Genomic DNA, 20,308 nt, shown 5'->3' on the forward strand with positions numbered 1-20,308 from the left:
GCAGTCCAGGCTTCATTCTCCCAAGGCTAGGGAGTGAAGCCTCATTTACTAAAAAAGATCCAGTGGCTTGAGGAAGCGCGGAATGTTGCCAACAGGCTAAGAAGGGCATTAGCCAGGATAGAGGCAACCCTCCAAGGAAATTCTTAATTTCTGTCTTTTTTGATCTTTTTTCTTTGAGGGAAGGCTGCCTAGGACCAGAGGAGTCCTAAGGTCAGGGCTTAATCCCAAGATTAACCCCTTGTCTCAAGGAGGCAAGACAGCATTCCAGACAAGGCTAGGAAGTGCCTTCAGAATGGTGTCAGGTCAAAACCCGGAGCAAGTCAGAACCCCACAGCAGCCTATCATCTCAACACCAAACAGCTGGCATGTGGCTGGGGTGTAGGGGAGGTGGAGCCCCCTTTGTCAAATGCTCTCAGATCCGTGAATACCCCCAAGTGGGACCCCTGTATTAAACAACACAGAACACCTATTCAATTGTTTATAATCAAAGTCATGTCAGGTGGGTTGAGGGGATACCTAACTTGATGGAGACTTGAGAAAATCTCATCCCCAGATAATCGGAAGTGTTACACTGCTCCTGGCCAGTCTTTAGTTAAGATACTTAGTAATAAGCAAAGAAAGAAGAAAATACTGTGAGCTCCTGGCTCACCATGTATACTGACACGTGTTTATATCTAAACCCAGAAAACTAATGCATAGCTATGCACCATTAGGTGTCATTCATTATACTTCTCTTTCCTTTAAAGCAGCAGGCATGATTCCTGTTTCCTGTAGTGTCAAGATCAGATGGGCCAGTGGTGAAACATGGTGCAGTGACTTTAGTAATATGCTCCCTTAGGAACTTTTACAATTCATCTCATGCTTAGGAGACCTTAGAAGACAGTAAAAACTGCCATCAGAAAAACAGGCTGCAAATTAGAACCAAACACAAAATAGAAACCTAATTTTATTTTTGTAATATTGTGCATTTTTCACTGCAATAGTTTTGTCAGCATTCTCTTTGCTCGGAACCTTGCTGAAAATTAAAGATAAATCAGTTCTTCAGGGATTTAGTCCTGGTCATTACAGCTTCCTCAACAGACAGATGATGCAGATGTTCCATAGACAGCTTTGATTTCATAGCCATCAAGGCCAGTTCCCATCTAAAAATGAAAGACATATATTTACTCTGTGAATCCGACCTATCTGACAAACTGTGACAACAATAGGGATCATGAACCACTAAACCAGGGGTGTCCAACCTTTTTGAATGTGGGGCCAGATCATGAACTTTTTATCACCCACTGGGCCGGCGAGTCATATTCAAAGACCTCACAGGAAGTGGTATCACATCAGGAAGTGATGTCACGTGACCTTTGACACCAATGAAGTTGCAGGAAGTGACAATGAAATGGGTCTAACCAGTTCAAAACTTTCCCTCTACAGCATCCACCTCTGCCACTGTTCGGGACAGGATACTGAGCTAGATGGACCATTGGGCTGACCAAGCATGGTACTTTTTATGCTCTTATGTTCTTTGGCTGAGCTTCCAAAATATGGCTGAGATTGGCAAAAAGGGGTAGATAGGCATGTTACAAAGTTGTCAGAAAAGATTTGGAGCCCTCTAAATCAGAATCATTTTAATGGAAGTTGGCCTTTTGACTCAGCTTTGAAAATCTCAGCCCAAGGTGCCAACGAAATAAGTCAAAATGAATTTAGTTCAGTGGCTATGATTCTGCTTTCTCATACAGAGGCAATGACTCTCACAAAGTATGGCATATTTTAGTAGGATAAAAACATTTTGAAGGCCACACAGAAAGCAATAAGCAGTCTTTACTTACATGAGCTTACCAGGTATCAACTACCTGCTACTTGGGTTCCTGGCAGCTACAGACACAAGTTTATTAGCATGTTGTTCCACAGTGAGTCTCTGTGCCATAGCCTACATCAGGTCTCAGATCTAGGGAGCCTGACCCCTCCCTAGCCACAGGCTTGTCACTTTATACCAATCTGCTGGCCGGTGCAGACCCGGCCAGGCTGCTCTCATCCCCAGCAGCGTGTGGGAAGCCAGCTTCAGCTGCATGCCACTTTTCCTGGCCAGTGCTGACCCGGCTTGGTCTGTCCCATCCAGAGCAGCATGCAGCTGAAGCTGGCTTCCCATGAGCTGCTGGGGACGAGAGGAGCCCGACTGGGTCTGCACCAGCCAGCAGAAGTGGCGGAGGAGCCGTGTGCCACTTGGGATGGGACAAGCCCAGCTGGAGAGGCAGGGGCTGAGCTGCATTTTCCTCCTTCCTATGCCAGTCTGTCCTGAGTGGCACATGACTCCACCACCACTTCTTCTGGCCAGTACTGACCCGGTTGAGCTCCTCCCGTCCCCAGCAGCACGTGGGAATCTGGCTTCAGCTGCATGCTGCTCCAGATGGGACAGACCCGCCCAGGTCGGCACCAGCCAGCAGAAGCGGCAGCAAAGCCATGTGCCACTCGGGACTGACCAGCGCAGGTAGGGGGAAAGTGCAGCTGAGCCCCTGCTGCTCCAGCTGGGCTCATCCCATACCGAGCAGCACATGGCTACTCCTCTTCCCACACGCACCACATCAGCAACGTCAAGCTGAGGCGGTGTGCATGGGAACCTTGTCCCTTCCCCAGCCCTTCAGCAGCCATTAGGAATCTGCTGAGGGTCTGGGGGAGGGACAAGGGGTGGGAACGAAAGTAAACAGTGTTAACTTTCATTTCCCATTGCAGCACTTTGGGCCTCAGAAAATGGCTTGGCAGGCCACATAGCAGCCCACGGGCCGCATCTTGGACAAGCCTGCACTAAACAATAGGGATCATCTAGAATGTAGTTATCTCCAGTCCTCTTAGGGCTGCCCAGCTGCTCCAAGTTTGTCTCCGTCTGCACCTTTTGCAGCACACCTCAGCTTCATGCTTCCCTGAGGCTCTTCCCTATGTCTCTACGTGGATTTTTACAGCCCTCTCCTACTTGGAGCTGCTGGTTCCGCTTGCTGGGGAACCCAAGAGCCCAGCCCCATATCTTCTTTTTCACAGAAGCTTTCTCACCCAATAAAGTCCCATCATGGGAACACATGACTCTGGGGACCCTGTGTCATGGTTCTCCGCCACGTCTTTCTCCTTAATGATGCCAGCTCAGCCTCCTTCCTCCAACCCCCACCTGCTAACTCCCAGGTTCCAGCCCAAGAATTAATCCACATGGGTGAAATCCCTGCAGGTGGAACAGGTAAGTGTCAGAGAATCTATTACAAACATTATTGCAGATCTCAGTTCTTTTGAATACTGCCATGCTATATTACTCTTTGTCAAGTATGAATGTAATCTTGTTGTAGCTATTTTACCAAACTTTTTTAAACAGAAATTTGGAATCATATTCCTAACAAGTTTTGGATGCTTCCAGTAGCCATCACTACAATATGGATTATTTTATGTATGCCAAGCCAACCTAGCATGGAATGCCCCATCCCATCATTTCTAGTGCTTGGCTTCTTCTTGTATTTGACATGGATTCCCAACCTGCTATACCTCATGCTCTTTCTGGTGTATCCTACCGTGGTGCATCCTATCATCCCAGCACATCACTTTCCATAATATCCTACCTGAGGTCCAATAGTGTTCATCCATTTTCTACCCAATATCCAATCTCATTTCTATTGCTTTGTTTCCTTCAAGTCTTTAACACTGGTCTAAGTCTCCGTGTTAGATCATTTTATTGTAGTTGCTTCCACCCACCTGAATGAGTACCTATGATACCACCAACATCATAGGATCATAGGAAAGAAAGGTTGAAAGGGTCACAAGGGTATATAGTCCAGCCCCATGCACAAGACAGGATCATCCCTGACTCTACCATCCAAGCCAAGTGTCTGTTCAACCTAATTTTGAAAATCTGTAAGGATGGAGATTCCACAGTTTCTCTGGGAAGCCCTCATAATCACAGAATCATAGAAAGTTAAGGTTGGCAGGGACCTCAGGAAGTCATCTAATCCAACTCCCTGCTCAAAGCAGGACCACCCCCAACTAGATCATCCCAGCCAAGGCACTGTCTAGCTTGGTCTTAAAAACCTCCAAGAATGGAGATTCTACCACCTCTCTGGGTAATCTGTTGCAGTGCTTTACTACGCTCCTTATGAGAGAGTTTCTTCCTAATATCTAAGATAAACTTCTCTTGCTGCAACTGGAGGCCATTATTCCTTGTTCTGTTATATACCAACATTGAGGACAGTCTAGCTCCATCCTCTTTGGAACCACTCTTCCGGTAGGTGAAGGCTACTATTAATTCCCCTTCTCAGTCTTCTCTTCTTCAGTCTAAATAAGCCCAGTTCCCTTAGCCTCTCCTCACAAATTATGTGCCCCAGACTCCAAACCATTTTCATTTCCTTCTACTGGACTTTCTCCAATTTGTCTACATTGTTTATGCAGCAAAGGGCCCAAACTGGACACAGTACTCCAGATGTGATCTAACCAGTAATGAATAGAAGGGAAGAATCACTTTCCCTGATCTGCTGGCAATGCTCCTACTAATGCAGTCCGGTATGCTGTTAGCCTTCTTTGCAACAAGGGCATATTGTTGGCTCATATTAATTTTATTTTTCACTGTAACCCCTAGGTCCTTTTCTGCAAGCTGCTGCTAAGTCAATACATTCCCATCATGTGTCAGAGCATTGGAATGTTCTGTCCTAAGTGCAGGACTTTGTATTTCTCTTTATTGAACCTCATGAAATTTCTTTTGGCCCAATCCTCCAATTTGTCAAGGTCTTTCTGAATCCTACCCCTACCCTCCAGCATATCCACTACTCCTCCCAGTTTGGTGCCATCTGTGAACTTGCAGAGGGTGCAATCCACTTCCAGATTGTTAATGAAGATATTAAATATTACCAGCCCCAGGACCAACCCCTGGGTCACTCCACTTGAAACCAGCTGCCAGCTAGACATTAAGCCATTGATCACTACCTGTTGAGCCCAACAATCCAGCCAGATTTCTATCCATCTTACTAACCATCCATCCAACCCATAATTCTTGCAAGCAAGCTGAGGAAGTATGAGGGAGAAGGTTTAAGAAACCTTGCTAAAATCAAGGTATATCATGTCCACTGGTCTCACCGCATCTAAGGATCCAGTCATCACATTATAAAAGGCAATCAGATTTGTCAGGCATGACTTGTCTTTGCTGAATCCATGGTAATTGATCTTAATCACTTTCTCCTCTTCCAAGTGCTTAGATATGGACTGCTTGTGGACGTGCTCCTACTCTTATCTCCTATGGCCACAGAGAAAAGCTCATCTCCATCCCCTCTATAATCACCATTCAGGTATTTAAGCCTTGGTATCAAAACCCCTTTCAATCTTCTCTTCTCCAGGCTAAATATCTCTAGTTCTTTCAGTCTTTCCTCATAAGTTTTGCTTCCAAAAACTCTAATCATTTTTGTCACTCTCTGCTGGACTCTTTCCAATTTATCCACAACTATCTTAAAGTGTGGGGCCCAAAACTGGACACAGTACTCTAGGTGAGGCTTCACCAGTGAGGAAGACAGTGACAGAATCACTTCCTTTGATTTGCAAGAAGCACTCCTCTTAACACAACACAGGATACTGTTGGCTTCTTTTGCAACCAGAATACACTGTTGGCTCATATTCAACTTATGCTTTGCTGCAATCCCCAGGTCCTTTCTTTGCAGTACCACAGCCTTGCCGAACCTCAGTCTGGCAACCTTGCTGCCACAGTTGTGCAGTTACCTTCCATAAAGGTATCTATGTCCAAATTTGGTGTTACCAAAAGTAATTTTGTACCAAATTGATAACAGGGGGAGAATCAGAACATTCCTCATACCATGAAAGGATGTGGTGTTTCCTGTTCATGCTTCAATGATGCTTTACCAGGAGAATGAGCTTATTTGCCCCAACTCAGCTTCATGTCTATCATAGCTTAAGGAATATGGACATTCCCTGCTTTATTTTTGGCTTTGCTGGGACACTTAGCTGGTTTCCTTGTACTTATCCTAGAAAATTCCACCAATTTTCCCCTCTAACTCTTTATTCAAGGACACCCTCATTTTTGGGAAAATTCTCCAGCCTAACCACCTCTATATGGGATTGAACCTCTTCTTGCAAGCAGAACTGACATCATGCATATAGGGCACACAACTTGAGGAGCTTGTAAATGTAATATTGTGCCTTGAAGTCTGTGGATCCAACTGAATTTTTACCAAAGACCCCAAATTTATTGAAATCAGCCCTAATGGATTTTAAACCAACATCTTTAAACAAAAATACCAAGAAATTCAGTAAGGAGTTGTGAGTTAAAAATACAGCATGCTAATTAATTTGAAATACTGGTTAACTGAGTATCTCCAAAAACTAGTTCATGATTATTCTATAAAATAACCCTTTATTTTCATATGAAATTCATATTTCTAAAATCATCTCTATCATGTGGGAGTTCAGCACTAAAGGATTCTGATTCCCAAGTGATATTGTCCCCATACTGATATATGGGGCCAAATCATGTCTAATTGGCTTATATTATCTTGGCTTGTATTTAGGCAAAAACTTTTCCCGTTAGCGTCAACTGTGAAACTATCCTCTTATGATGCAGCATGTAACATAACAGGTTATGCCACATGATCACTGTGATTCATGTCCTTTTCAAGTCAAACAACTGGAAAAGCCCTGGAATGCAACATTTCAAACAGGAGGTTTGCCAGATTGTTTTATGAAGGAAACTGCAGGTCAGTAGTACATTGGTTCAGGGGGCAGTCATTAACTATATCCATCAATCCTGCCACTAGCTAATCACGTTTCAAGTGTATAATAAATACAGCTACAGTTTGTACTTAATCACTATATTTTAAAGGCTATAAGTACTTATTTTTAGTTTGTTCTAAATCATTAGCAAGAAGCTACAAGCAGGTAGGAAATGGGAAATTTATATTAAGAATTTGAACTTACCTAAATGAGGCATTTCAAGTATGCACATTTTTATCTGTTAATAACATTTATATTTGATAAGTGGCAAATGCTAACGAACTCCGAGAATCAAAATTGACCTGTAGATATTTTTCACATTACAAGTACTTATATATGTGTTAAAAAGCAGAGTTCTGCTCAAGAAATTGTGCAATTATAATCAGGTTTGCATGCTGTCTATATTTAAGTCCAATAAAACTCCTGCATTGTTAATGAATTAATGCTCTTACAAATCTGGCTTGTGCTTTTAAGCCATTACTTAAACAGAGAAAAAGAATGACTGGATTCTATTGTTTTGTTTTTACTTAGTGTTTTGCCTGTCATAGTAAGTAAATTTAATCTGCATTATTAGTAACTGTCAACAGCATACTTTGAGCAGAAGGCAAATACAGCAGGTGGTAAAAAAGAGGAGATGGCTGAAAGCAGAAAAGCAAAACAAATGATTGCCAGGAACTGCTAATCTAGTTATGCATAAATTTAAGATAAATTAAAATGCATGCAAAGCTTCCACTGAAGGTGAATGCTTGACAGAAAAGGAGATAAATTGACCAATTGTTGTTATAAGACCATTTGTCAGAGAGCTAAAGTGCTAAAACCCTTTATAATCCTCTAATTGCTATGATGCAACTTCTAGAAACCTAACCTACCAGACATTTTCAACCTCATAAGTGACTACAGCTCAGACAATGAATTTATAGCAGATAGGACCACTGCTTTGTTTACTAACACTTCAGCTAAGGTGACCCTTTCAATTTACTGTCGTTTTTAATTTTGTTCCATCACAAGGTCACCATTAAAATCCTTATAAATGCCTTTGTAGTAATTAGCATTTAGCAGGACATTCTTTTTGCTAAATAAAGGGAATGCTGTAAATAGCATTAACAGCATTGCAAGGAATATTATGGTGCCCACTGTATATTTTATGGTACCATATGATAATTGCTTGTTTTTCAGGATAAAATACAAAAATGGAAACATATAAGAAGGGATATGAAAGAAAAAAAAGAACGGTAAAATTTATTTAACTTCTGCTTCTAAAATTCTGATGGCGCATGTGGGCTTGGCGAGCAGGGTAATCACTAGACATCTTTGACTTCATCAGACCATGCCCAGAACGTAAGTTAAGAACTCTTGTCACTCGCCAAATAAATAGATTCAGGGTTTGAGTTCAGCTTGGCTGGAAACCTGTAGGAGTGTACTTATGCCTTGCTCTCTTTGGTGTCACCTGTCTCTAAGACAAGTTTTTATTTATTTCTCCATTCATTTGACTTATTTATAGACTTTCCAAGAGGCTCAGAGAGGCTTACAGTAAACAAACCACTCATGGGAAGAATTCTAAAAAACAACACTAAGAACTTCAACTCCCCAGACCCAACACAATTAAACCCTCTCACCAATCTCAACTGCACCTCCTAACCACCACACACAACCTGTTACAAGAAACCTTTTTCCACCATCACCTCACTCTCCACACACCCATTCCCACCACTCTCCTCCCAAGGGAGAGCCCTCCCACTCTTCCCCAACATCCCCACCAAGGCCATGTCCCCTCTCAAAGGGCTGTGGCTGTCAGTCTGTCCCCAAAAGACATACTCAAGTCTCCACACAATAAACACAACACTAAATTAAACAACAGCCTCAGTCACTGGATGAAGGGCAAAGCAAAAGGGGGCCATTAAATGTTGCCTTTTGATGGTGCCAAACAAGGGAGGCCTGCCAGCTTTGTAGGCCTGCAGGCTGGCCAGCTCCTTCTCCCTCCTTCAGGTGGCTAAGATGGTGCCTGGACTGGGTCTCAGTTCTCCCCTCAGAGAGGAAGAGGTTGGGAGGAAGAGAAGACTGGTCACAGTTCTTCACCACAGGGATGCACCTGCTAGGGTTGTGCAAAGCTTTAGGTGCTGATTCGATTTGGAGGAGATTTGGCTAAATTCAGTGGCCAAATCTCTGAATCTAAATTGAATCAGGAGACCAATAAAAAAGTCTGAATCGATTCAAAGCTCTCCGAATTGATTCAGAAAAGATTCAGAGAGCTTCGGAGATTCAAGCAGTCCCCACCACCGCCGAAGGGAGCTGGACCCAGACTCCATGCTGGTAAGTAGGGGATGGGGGGGGAGCTGGAGGAAGGGACCATGGGGGACCCCCACCAGGCCCCATCCTCTGCTTGATCCCCCAGGCCCCCTGAGCACACCTGACTCCTGCCTGCTCTCCCATCCTCCCCCATGGCTGCCCCACCCGGCCCCAGCTCCTGGTTCTTTACAAAAGAAAAAAAAAAGCCCTGCACTTACCAGATGCTGCAGCAGCTGTTGGGGCTTCTGGGGGTTCACGGTAGAGCCCCCTCATGCAGCGTGGAGCAGTGGAAGGCAGCAGGAATCACCCCGCACCTGGCAGCAGCCAGTGAATGGGGCTTTTAGTTAGTTTTTTTTTTTTTTAACAGCTGGTAAGTGCTGAGCTCTTCTTTTTTTTTTTTAAGAGCTGGGATCTGGGTCTGGGCGGGGAAGCCATTGACAGGACTTGGAGAGTGGGTGGGGGATGGGGCCTGTTTGATTTTAATCACCGAATCAAATCACTGCCCCAAATTGGCTGAATCTGAATCCAAATCTGAAGAAAATACTAGCCACTTCACACAGGCCTATTATCTGCTTTGCACAGGCTTAATGGCTGCAAGGTTCAGGGGGAATGCTGGCTGACCAGGTCCTTCTCCAGTAGCTGGCCAAGATACTGGAATTTTTCCCTTCTCTTCCATACGCAGAAGATGAGTTACTTCCAAAATAAGAATGCTAGCTATGTAGCTATTCAACATGGTGGGCTCTGTCAAATTGGGCCTTAAAAGCCTCCAAAGATGGAGATTCTATTACCTCTCTAAGTAACTTGTTCCAGTGCTTTACCACCCCCTGAGTGAGAAAGTTTTTCCTAATATCCAACCTAAACTTCCCTTGCTGTAACTTGAGACCATTTCACCTTGTTCTGTCATCTGTCACCACTGAGAACAGTCTAGCTCCATCCTCTTTAGAACCACTCTTTAGCTAGTTAAAGCCCGCTATCAAATCCCCTATCAGTCTTCTCTTCTCCTAACTAAATAAACGCAGTTCCCTCAGCCTCTCCTCGTAAGTCACATGCCCCAACCCCCAAACCATTTTTGTTGCTCTCTGCTGGATTCTCTTAAATGTATCCACATACTTTCTATGGTGGGGGGCCCAAAATTGCACACAGTAATCCAGATGTGGCCTCAACAGTACAGAATAGAGTTGAATAATTACTTCCCTCAATCTGCTGGCAATGCTTCTACTAATGCAGCCGTATATGCTGTTAGCCTTCTTAGCAACAAGGGCACACAGCTGACTCATATTCATCTTATTGTCCAGTGTAGCCCACAGGTCCTTTACTGCAGAGCTGCTGCCCCCAGTCAGTCTCCAGGCTGTAGCGGTGCATGGGGTTCTTCCATCTTAGATTGTTAATGAAGATATTGAATATAACCGACCCCAGGACTGACCCCTGGGGCACTCCACTTGATACTGGCTGCCAACTAGACACTGAGCCATTGTTTACTACCTGTTGAGCCCAACAATCCAACCAGCTTTCTATCCATCTTACAGTCCATTCATCCAACCCTCAGCTTGCTTGCTAGAATGCTGTGGAAGATAGTATTAAAAGTCTTACTAAAGTGCAGGTGTAGTATGTCCACTGCTTTCCCTGCATCTACAGAGCCAGTTATCTCATTATAGAAGGCAATAGGGCTGGTCAGGCATGACTTGCCCTTGGTGAATCCATATTGACTGTTCCTAATCATCTTCTTTTCCTCCAAGTGCCAAAAAATTGATTCCTTGAGGACCTGCCTCTCTACTTGAGGTTAGAATAATTATTAGATGCTACCTAGCTATTCATATTCCTTCTTGAATCCCCAAAAAACTCTCTTAAAAACACAAGCTACTTAACTCCACCCAGACTTAAATGCAGACTTAAAATACATGCAGGCAAAGCTTAAAAGTGAAAAATTTCTTCATCTTTAATAATATATCATAGAATAATAGATTCAATGGACTGGAAGGGACCTGGAGGATCATCAAGTCTGGTTCTCTGCCATAGGCAGGAGGTTAATGAGTTCAAATTAGCTAAATAAGGTGCTTATCCAGCCTCCTTTTGAACACCTCCAAGGATGGTGAACTCACCACCTTTGCCAGGAGTAAGTTCCAGGAGGAACCCTGAAAGAGAAGTGCTTCCTTATGTCCAGTCTAAATCTTCTCTCTGTTAGTTTGTGACCATTGGCCCTCATCCTTCCAAGGGATGCTTTCCTGAGCAGTTGCTTCCCCAAATCTTGGTGCTTCCCCAAATCTTGGTGCTCCCCCCTGACATACTTGTAGGTAGCTCTCAAGTCACCTTGCAGCCTCCTCTTACTCGGACTGAACAAGCCTAGTTCCTGGAGTCTCTCCTCATAAGGCCTATCTTCCAGGCTCCTGATCATGTGTGTGGCCCTTCTCTGCACCCTCTTGAGCTTGTCTTCATCCTTCTTGAAGTGCGATGCCTAATACTGGGCACAGTACTCCAGCTGCGGCCTTACCAACACTGAGTAGAGAGGGAGAAACAGCTCTCTGGATCTGTTGGAAACACATCGGCTGATGCATACTGTTAGCGTAACACTATGTGGATTTTTGGGGAGCACTGAATCTGCAGCTGATTAAAGGCATGACCTGTGGCCTAGAAGAGCTGCTGACCACAAGGCAAAATGATATCTAAGCCAGCCACTTAAGATAGTTACTTAGCATAAGCAAATGTGACAACCATTTTCTGAGGAAAAAGCAGCAAGTGAATCCGTGCAAGCCTGTGTGCTGTAATTGAGGTGAAGTTTTAGGAATGTCAAAGCTGGTACAACCTAAAAAACAAACTGGAATGTGAAAAACAACACGTAATTGGTAACAGAATCTGAGATGAACATATGCAAAAAGGTGAATGGTGACTGGTGAAGAAGCCTCCAGAAGCTTCCAGGTTTTGGTCAAAATCTGCCCATTGACCGAAGAAGAGAAGTCAGGGTCTTAGACATGCACTTGTAGCAAAAAGACACGTAAACGAGTAAAATGCATAGGCAATTCCATGCTAATGAAGCAAACAGTAAACAGAAATGGAGCTTGAGATAGGAGGAGATATGGGTGGAACAAAAGGAGGAGTGAGGGTGGAGTGAATGTTAATGAGTATAAATCAAAATGTATAAATGCAGGAAAAAACTATTGTTTGAGGCTGCTCCCCATGTTTATAGACTGGGTGTCTGTGAGGGAGCTCACCTGAAGCTGTCTCCATTCTGAATATAGCTGTTGTGAGCAAAGTATGCTGGTGTTTGCTCCCTGCTTGCTCCGGTTAATGAGTATCAGGATTCATGAGCAATTGGACTGTCGTCTCCCTAGTCATTGGGTGCTGCATGGAGTCATGGTCTAACACATACCAAAGCTCTATTCGCCTTGATGGTGACTTCATTACCTGGTTGGCTCATATTCATCTTCTAGTCAATTGTGACCACCCCCAGGTCCCATTCAGATGCTGTGCCAGTCAGTGGGCTACCGCGTATCCTATAGTTATGATGAGGATTTTTCCTACCCAGATAAAGGATCTGACACTTTTCCCTGTTGAAATGCATTTGATTCTGATCAGTCCATGGAACCAGTCTGTTTAGGTCATCCTGGAGCCTTACCCTATCCTCTGGTGTGCCCGCATTTCCCCACAGCTTGGTATCAACAGCAAAATTAATCATAGAGCATTCCATCCCTTCATCCAAGTCATTAATAAATATGTTAAAAAGCATGGGTCCAAGCACTGATCCTTGTGGGACATAACTGGAGATAGATCTCCAGGATAAGGCCATCCCATTGATTACAACTTTCTGGGACCAGCCTTCACCGTAGGCTGCTCCTGGCCAGTACCCTCCAGTTTGTCTTCCATGAAATTCTGTCAATTGGAGTCAAAGTCTGGGTAAATTATGTCTACCTCATGTCCCTTGATATGTTAGTTCATGAACTTTAAAGTTATGAAAGGGATCCTACCATCTGTTAGGTGCCATAAAAAACATCCTTAAGGGCTCATTTGGACCTCCATTTTCTGAAAGCTACTTGACATTGTATATTATAAGCCAATTGTTCAATAATGAAGTTCAATCTACATAACTGGGACAGGCAAAAGACAGGAAGAGCAACAAGGAGTTTGGAAAATGGTGTATTCCAAACCTGCAGAACTTAAGTTCCATACAGATAAAGCTAGCTCTCTGTGGAGCTACTCTGAAGTTCTCTCTGTGACAAATTTAAGAACTCTACAAAGGTCTACAAACTCCAAAACACAGAGTAGATGGAAAGGAGAGCCCAGAACAGTTCTAAGTAGCAGCAAAGCCTTCTTTAGTCAGCTCAGAAACCCTATAGCAAATACCTATTGTGTTTAGCTTATGAAACCATTTGTTATATCTATCCCTATACATGGAGCTGATGAGAAACTATGGCTCCATTTGTAGCATTGCTGAGATGAAACTAAGTTCCTTAAGACCTGCTAAACTTCAAAGGAAAGGATTTTCATAGGAACGCTGCAGGAGCTTTGTAACATACAGGGAAATTATCTAGATAAAGTCAATCTTCCATTATGCTCTCTTTAGGGGGGTTTCCCTTTAGACTATTTAATATCACCAATGGCCACAAAGCCATCTCAGCACCATAGCAAAGCTCGTCAGTAGAGGAACGTGGTCTTTTTTGTAGGCATATGTGCATTAGTTATATTTGTGAATTTCCAATATAGTAATTAATAATAATACCTTATTAAGCAGATCTCTATTTGAGGACTGAAAAAGAAAAGCTTTCATCCTACTAGACTTTTAATATCAACTTAACAAAGCTTACCCTCAAGAGTTTTAATTATGATGAAGAGACTGTTACCTTTATTCTTTTTGAACATGAACTTTACTATAGCTCTGATTAGAAAAAATGCTTTCTACTTTCCCTCTGATGTATACTATTCATGAATGCATTGGTGAGTGTGGATATAGCCAACAGTCACATAATGGGTAATATACCTGCACTAGTTGGCTACATTCTGCTTCACCAGAAAGTAAAATTCTGCTCCTAAGAGCTTTTTCCTTCACATTTTAAAGTTTAAATATTTTGAATCTATGGGAGCATCTACATGAGATGCTAACTGTACAGTAGCCCGATACTATTGTGCAGTAGAGTTGCATGGCAAAAACTGTGATGCAATGCTACTGCGCAGTAGTATCAGGCTAATGTGCAGCAGCATCACAAAATAGGTGTTTTGCACAGTAACTTGGGTTACTGCACATTTATTTAGTACTTGTTTATACAAGAATATGTACTATGCTCCCATAGGAGTTTTTACAATTCATCTCATGCATAGGGGGGCCAGAAGAAAGTGAAAAATACCATCAGAAAAGCAGGTTAAAATTTAGAACCAAACACAAAATAGAAACCTAATTTTATTTGTGTAATATTGTGGTGTTTTTTCACTGCAATAGATTTGTCAACATTCTGTTTTATGATAGATTTGTTGAAAATTATAGATAAAACAGTTCTTTGGGGACTTACGTCTGGTAATTACAGTTTCCTAAACACACAGATGATGCAGATACTCCATAGGCAGCTTCTATTTCATAGCCATTGAGGCCAATTCCTAACCAAAAATGAAAGGCATATATTTACTCATTGTGTCCTACCTATATGAGAAACTGTCATAGCAATAGGGATCACAAACCACCAAGCAATACGCATTATCAGGAATGTTACTGCTAACAGCTTCTTCCAAGGTCCATTGAAGTCAATATGAGTCAATTATCTTGAAAGGGCCTCTATTCACTTGATGTTCTAGCCCTGGATCCATCAGGAAAATATTCTTATAGTATTCTTTTCCATAAATTGTGGGCACCAGAAATCAGTAAAGAAACTTCTTAAAGTTCACTTATTAACTTGGAGCTTATTTTTTTTTTCAAAAATAGGTGACAAGAGGGGTACAATGGCAGGTCACTGAAGTGTCTCACAACGGATCCAAAAGTGTGAATCTAAGATCTGTTGGGACTGGCATCACATGCCACCCCTGCTCAGTTCAGCTGAAATGTATACCTGGCTGGAAAATCAAAGGCAACTGGATGTGATGATGCCAAATTATTCCTTTGACTGTGCTGGCTACAAAACTCCATGGATAGATGTGCGGGACATCTGTCAACGTGTGGGATGTCTGCTCCAATGTGCTCTAATTGGCACTTCAACACTCAAAAAACTACAGGAAAATAATGGAGTTATTGTTTCTACTGGTTAGAATATGGGGCTGAAAATCAAGGATATTGGAGTCTACTTGCAAGTCTTAAACTGACTTTGCATGTATTTTAGGTGAGTCATTTATACAACTTGATTCTGATTTCATTTGCATTACAGTTTTAGAATGATGAAACTATATGGTCTTGGAACTACCCCCCAAATTAGGTTGGTATAAGCATGATTATGTTGTTCTAAAATAGCAATTGAAGTTAAAGGAAAATTTACCAAAAATTCTGCCTTTCAGTGATGAGTAAGGGCCTGGAAGAAGCTTAATATTTGGGTTCTTTGCCCATGTAGAATAGATGTCAGAGAGACAATTATGTGCTGAAAATGAGAAACAGAATACAGTATAGCATTATGAAGGATAGCTACAAAGGGATAGGTTTAATAGGAGGAGGATCAGCTTTAAACTTGCAATGTCAAGAGTCAATATGTAGGATTATTTACAGAAACATAGCTTCGAGGTTTTGGACCATGAAAAAATATTCTTTAAATTAGACATTTAATAAAAAGTTTTATTTTAGTATGCTCAATCATAAACCCATTTTAATGTTATGCAGGCAGAGGGGGATTTCATTACTTATAATCATCAAGGAATAATACCGGTATACCTGCCACTTGCAGGTATTTGCTCTTCATATGTGTATTTTCATCATATTATATCCTACTCCATGGTACTTGAAAAAGAGTTTATTCACTTTGGTCTCCCTAGTTCTTAGAAATGCACAAAACTTTCTCAAAATATGTCCAAAGTCTTTTTAAGTTTTCCCTCAACCAAACAAACATATCTGGACTTAAGGGAACCCCCCCCCCCCCCCAAATCCAACTAACCTTTCAGAGCTCTTAAGTACGTCAAGGAGACAGGGCTTCAAAAACCCCTCCAGCTAGTTCACAAATTTCAGAGGTGCAAAATTAGCCACACAAAGATATTTTTGGAAACTAACAACAGCAAAGAAATGTCCCAGAAGTCAACAAGTTCATTTGTCAAACTTCCATATCTCCCCAAATCCTTGGCCAATTAACCTAAAAAGCAAGACACCACACAAGAGAGAGAGAATTTTTTTTAGGTAGGGGTTTGTACAAGGAAACCTAATTATGACTTTGAGCACAAAGATAACATCCCAGCTCCGTGCTGAGCATTACAAAAGTATGAGTGGCATGTTAAGGGTCAAATGCCAGTCCTGAAATGAAGATTTAAATAAAACCTTTGTGTTCAGTTGTGCAACCTTTCATTATACTGTTCAGGATTTAATCTTATAGAAGCTCATTGATTAAATAATCTCATTGAAGTTAACAGGCTAGCATACACGGGTAAAGGTTTTCCATCATTAGTGTTGCTTAATCAGGTCCTTTGAAAGTAAGTTTTGCAATGCATATATGGTAATGAATACTTATCAACTCAGAGATTTTCAAAATAGCATTCTAAATACAGTGCTATAGGTTTTTTTCACTAATCCTATGACACCGAAATCAAGATAGACAGTTTCTGATTTTTAATCATTTGCCTTTAGTTTGAGAAATACATAGGTAATGAATCAATAATCATCTATTTCCTCACATCCTCATCCCTCAATCAACTTTGCACTATATAAAATATATATATAGTTTCAGAGTCTGCCTTTTTAAATCAAATGCACTCTTCAAATTCTCTTTGAAACATATTAGCACTAAAGTTTTACTTTGTGCAGTTAAGAGGCCTTTGCAATCTAAAGCTATAGACAGACATAACTTTACACTACTTAAAAAGGGGAGAGGGGAGAGTTGCCAACTGAGAGTTGCCAACTGAGTAGCTTTTATGGGGTGCATCTACTTGTATGATGAAGGCGGCTTAATAAACTCTGGCACAGTTTGTGCTTGAGTCAGCTAGTTCCAGGTGCAATGTCTTCATGTGCACCCAGGACCACAGCACTTTAAGCCAGGGTGAAGCAACCTTGGGCTGGCAGCACGCTCTGTAGGGCTGACGGTGTTGGGGCTGGCTTGGGTACAACAGTGCTGAAACTGTGAAGCTATGTGGCTGACCCCAAAGCCTGCTGCCAGCCTGGGCCTCCTCTGTCCTGGTACAAAGCACTACTGTCCCGGTCACCGTTCACATGTGCGTTGCAGTACAGTAAATGACTCCACTGTAAGATAGTACTGTCTCCGACCATACTGTCTTATGGCAGCGTTAATTTACTGCACCTTAATACCGGTGTAGATAGTGACAATTTCTGTGGAGGTAATTAGTCAACTCCACAGTAAAATGAACATATAGATGTACCCATGATGTAACTGCTAAGTCCGCATGATTCCGCAGCAATACAAGTGAACTAAATGACTAACTTCAACACTAAATGATTAAAGTTATAATGTTTCTGTGACATTTATATTGCCCAAGAGCTTGTAGGTATAACAGTTACATTACAACATATCATATAAAATCTTATACCAATATTCTACCTATACCTTACATTTCATATTTCTGCTGTGAAATATTTTTTCCCAGTTAATAGATGGCCAATAAGTACTGAACTCAAACTCAAAGCTTCTTCCTTGACCATGAAAGACTTTAAATTTAAACTATGTTAAGACTTTACACTCCTTTTGCTTTTCCATTGGAAGATTTAAGAGAATGTTGTACAATTAAAGAATAATTAAATAATAACATTGAGCTTCATAACAGGTTTATAATATGAATGTCATATTAATCCATTTTACTGATAAGAAAACAAAGGCACATCAAGATCATACAGGGAAGTATGGAATAAAGTCCATTTCTCTTTATTTCAAGTTACTTGATTTAACTAAAGATCACCTTACAAAGGAGGATATATATCCAGTAGGGCTGTGCAAAGCTTCAGGTGCTGATTCGATTTGGAGGAGATTCGGCCCAATTTGGTGGCCATATCTCTGAATCCAAATAGAATCAGGGAACCAATTTAAAGGTCTGAATTGATTCAAAGCTCTCTGAATCTTTGGAAAAGATTCAGAGAGCTTTGATGATTCGGGCAGTCCCCGGTGGCTGCAGTAGGTAAGTACTAGAGGCAGGGGAGGGGAGGCTGGGGGAGGGGGGAGGGGACCATGGGGGGACCCCTGCCAGCCCCCTGACCCTCCGCTTCCCCAGCCCTCCCCAGCTCCTGGTGCTTTAAAGAGCACCGGGGCTTTTCATTGGGTGCTGCTAGGCAGGGGGCGATCCCTGCTGCCTCCCACTGCCCCACACTGTATGGGGCCTCTGCCACAAGCCCCCTGACTCTCCCTGCTCCAACAATCCCCCCTCCCTCCCACGGTTGCCCCACCTGGGCCAGCTCCAGCCCTTTAAGAAAAAAAACAATGGAAAAAAGCCCTGGGACTCACCGTTCCTGCAGCAGCCTTGGGGCTTTGGGGGCTCATGCAGAGCCCCCCACATAGCATGGGGCAGCAGAGATTGCCCCCTGTCGGCAGGAGCAGTGAGACTGGGGGTTTTCTCAGGTTTTTTTCTTTTTTTAAAGGCCCGGAGCTGGGGCGGGCAGGGCACCCGTGGGGGGGCTGGGTGAGCAGGAGGGGCCAAATTGAATCAGGACAGTGATTCGAATCACTGAATTGAATCACTGTCCCCTGAATTGTCTGAATCTGAATCTGAAGTGAATACTAGCTACTTTGCACGTGCCTTATAAGCAGCTCTCTGAACACTATATACTATAACTTGTTTCTTTAGTACCTTTATTAAATGTTGTCTGTCACATTTTGCTTTTGCATTATATAGCCTGAGGTACTCTAATCTTTTTCAGATATTTACTGTTTCCTCAATGTGTAATCTATTTATAGCATTTACTATGGGAGTTCCTCCAGCCCCCTTTCAAATGATCATAGTTATTTAATTCTTTCCTGCTGGTCCATTAAATTAAGAGCTTGCCAAATCTGGTGTATACAAAACCACTACCTTCCAAGACAAAGCAGGTTCTAATAGGAATTCATATGACTTGGAAGAGCAGCTAAATCATTACTTGATGCCAGTTTGAGAGGCACATAAGACTTAAATGTCTTGAAGACCTGAAAATCATCCCTGCTTTTAAAAATTGCAAATAAAATAAAATAAATTATTCCCAATCTGATCTTTACAACCAGACACTCCACTAGTGCAAACAAGAAACACTAGGTTAAAATGGCCTTTTCAGGATCAACCTGATCACAGTAATCATAAACACTGGATCCTTCATTGGAGATAACAGGTAATATATATATTTTTCCCTTGGCAGCACCAGATCTGCTCAATACTTAGAGACATTGAGGAACTCCTATATGCCAAAAGTAATAATACAAATGACTCAGTAACTACAATAATTTATAATCATCCCTCCAGGCTAATGCGTTTCCTAATACATCCTAGTGTTAGGAAACATCTTGCTGTATTTTTAATGGGGCATTAAAGTAGGGCATTAAAATGTCGTGCTTATTTTTTTTATTAAAGGTTGCATTTAAATACACATGCATGTACTCAAAGAGTATATGGAGCTCTGTATACATTTAAGTGATTACTCAAATGTGAGGAAAACAAATTCCAGTAGCAAAAAAAAAAACTTGTCATGGACTCTCACATGTGCCAAGCAGTTAATCCTCATTTTATCTAATCACTTCAGCATTGTTGTTGACTCTTACTGGTGAACAACTGAACTACCACCTATATTGAGTGAGCTCAAGTAGGGCAAAGCCAAATCCAACAGACATTGAGGAAGGAAAAGAGATTCTCTCCCTTTCACAAAACAATGCTGGTCTGGGCCGTGAATGGATGTGTATTTTATTTACCCATTTAAAGTTAAATTAATAAGAGAAGGAATGAATAAATTATTTAGTATGTTGGGAACCAATATAACTTACTTTTACATTCAGTGCAAAGCAAGGACATTTAGTGCAATAGAAATTCTGAAGAAAATCAGAAGAAATTTTAATGACTGAATTAGGCCACTGGGCCATCTCGGCTGAATAAATTATCTAGGCGTCTACATCTAGACAATGTATAGATTGTCTAAACAGGTTGTCTAGGCCAATGTCAGACAAAGATCTAGAATAGTATATGTATGGGATAAGAAAACCAACAGAATTGCTTGGTTGTGTCC

At 42.0% G+C, this 20,308-nt stretch overlaps 1 long non-coding RNA gene across 1 annotated transcript in view; it reads right to left on the minus strand.

Moving 5' to 3' along the window:
- Window positions 1-915: 915 nt before the first annotated feature.
- The window catches only part of LOC132249086 (uncharacterized), a 127,648-nt gene continuing 108,255 nt past the window's right edge, over window positions 916-20,308 (minus strand). The window contains exon 3 of the long non-coding RNA XR_009460481.1: window positions 916-1,142. This is a non-coding gene — a long non-coding RNA (uncharacterized LOC132249086). The remainder of the gene's footprint in view (window positions 1,143-20,308) is intronic.

This window comes from Alligator mississippiensis, chromosome 3, assembly GCF_030867095.1.
Source record: "Alligator mississippiensis isolate rAllMis1 chromosome 3, rAllMis1, whole genome shotgun sequence".
NCBI classification, from domain to species: Eukaryota; Metazoa; Chordata; order Crocodylia; family Alligatoridae; genus Alligator; species Alligator mississippiensis.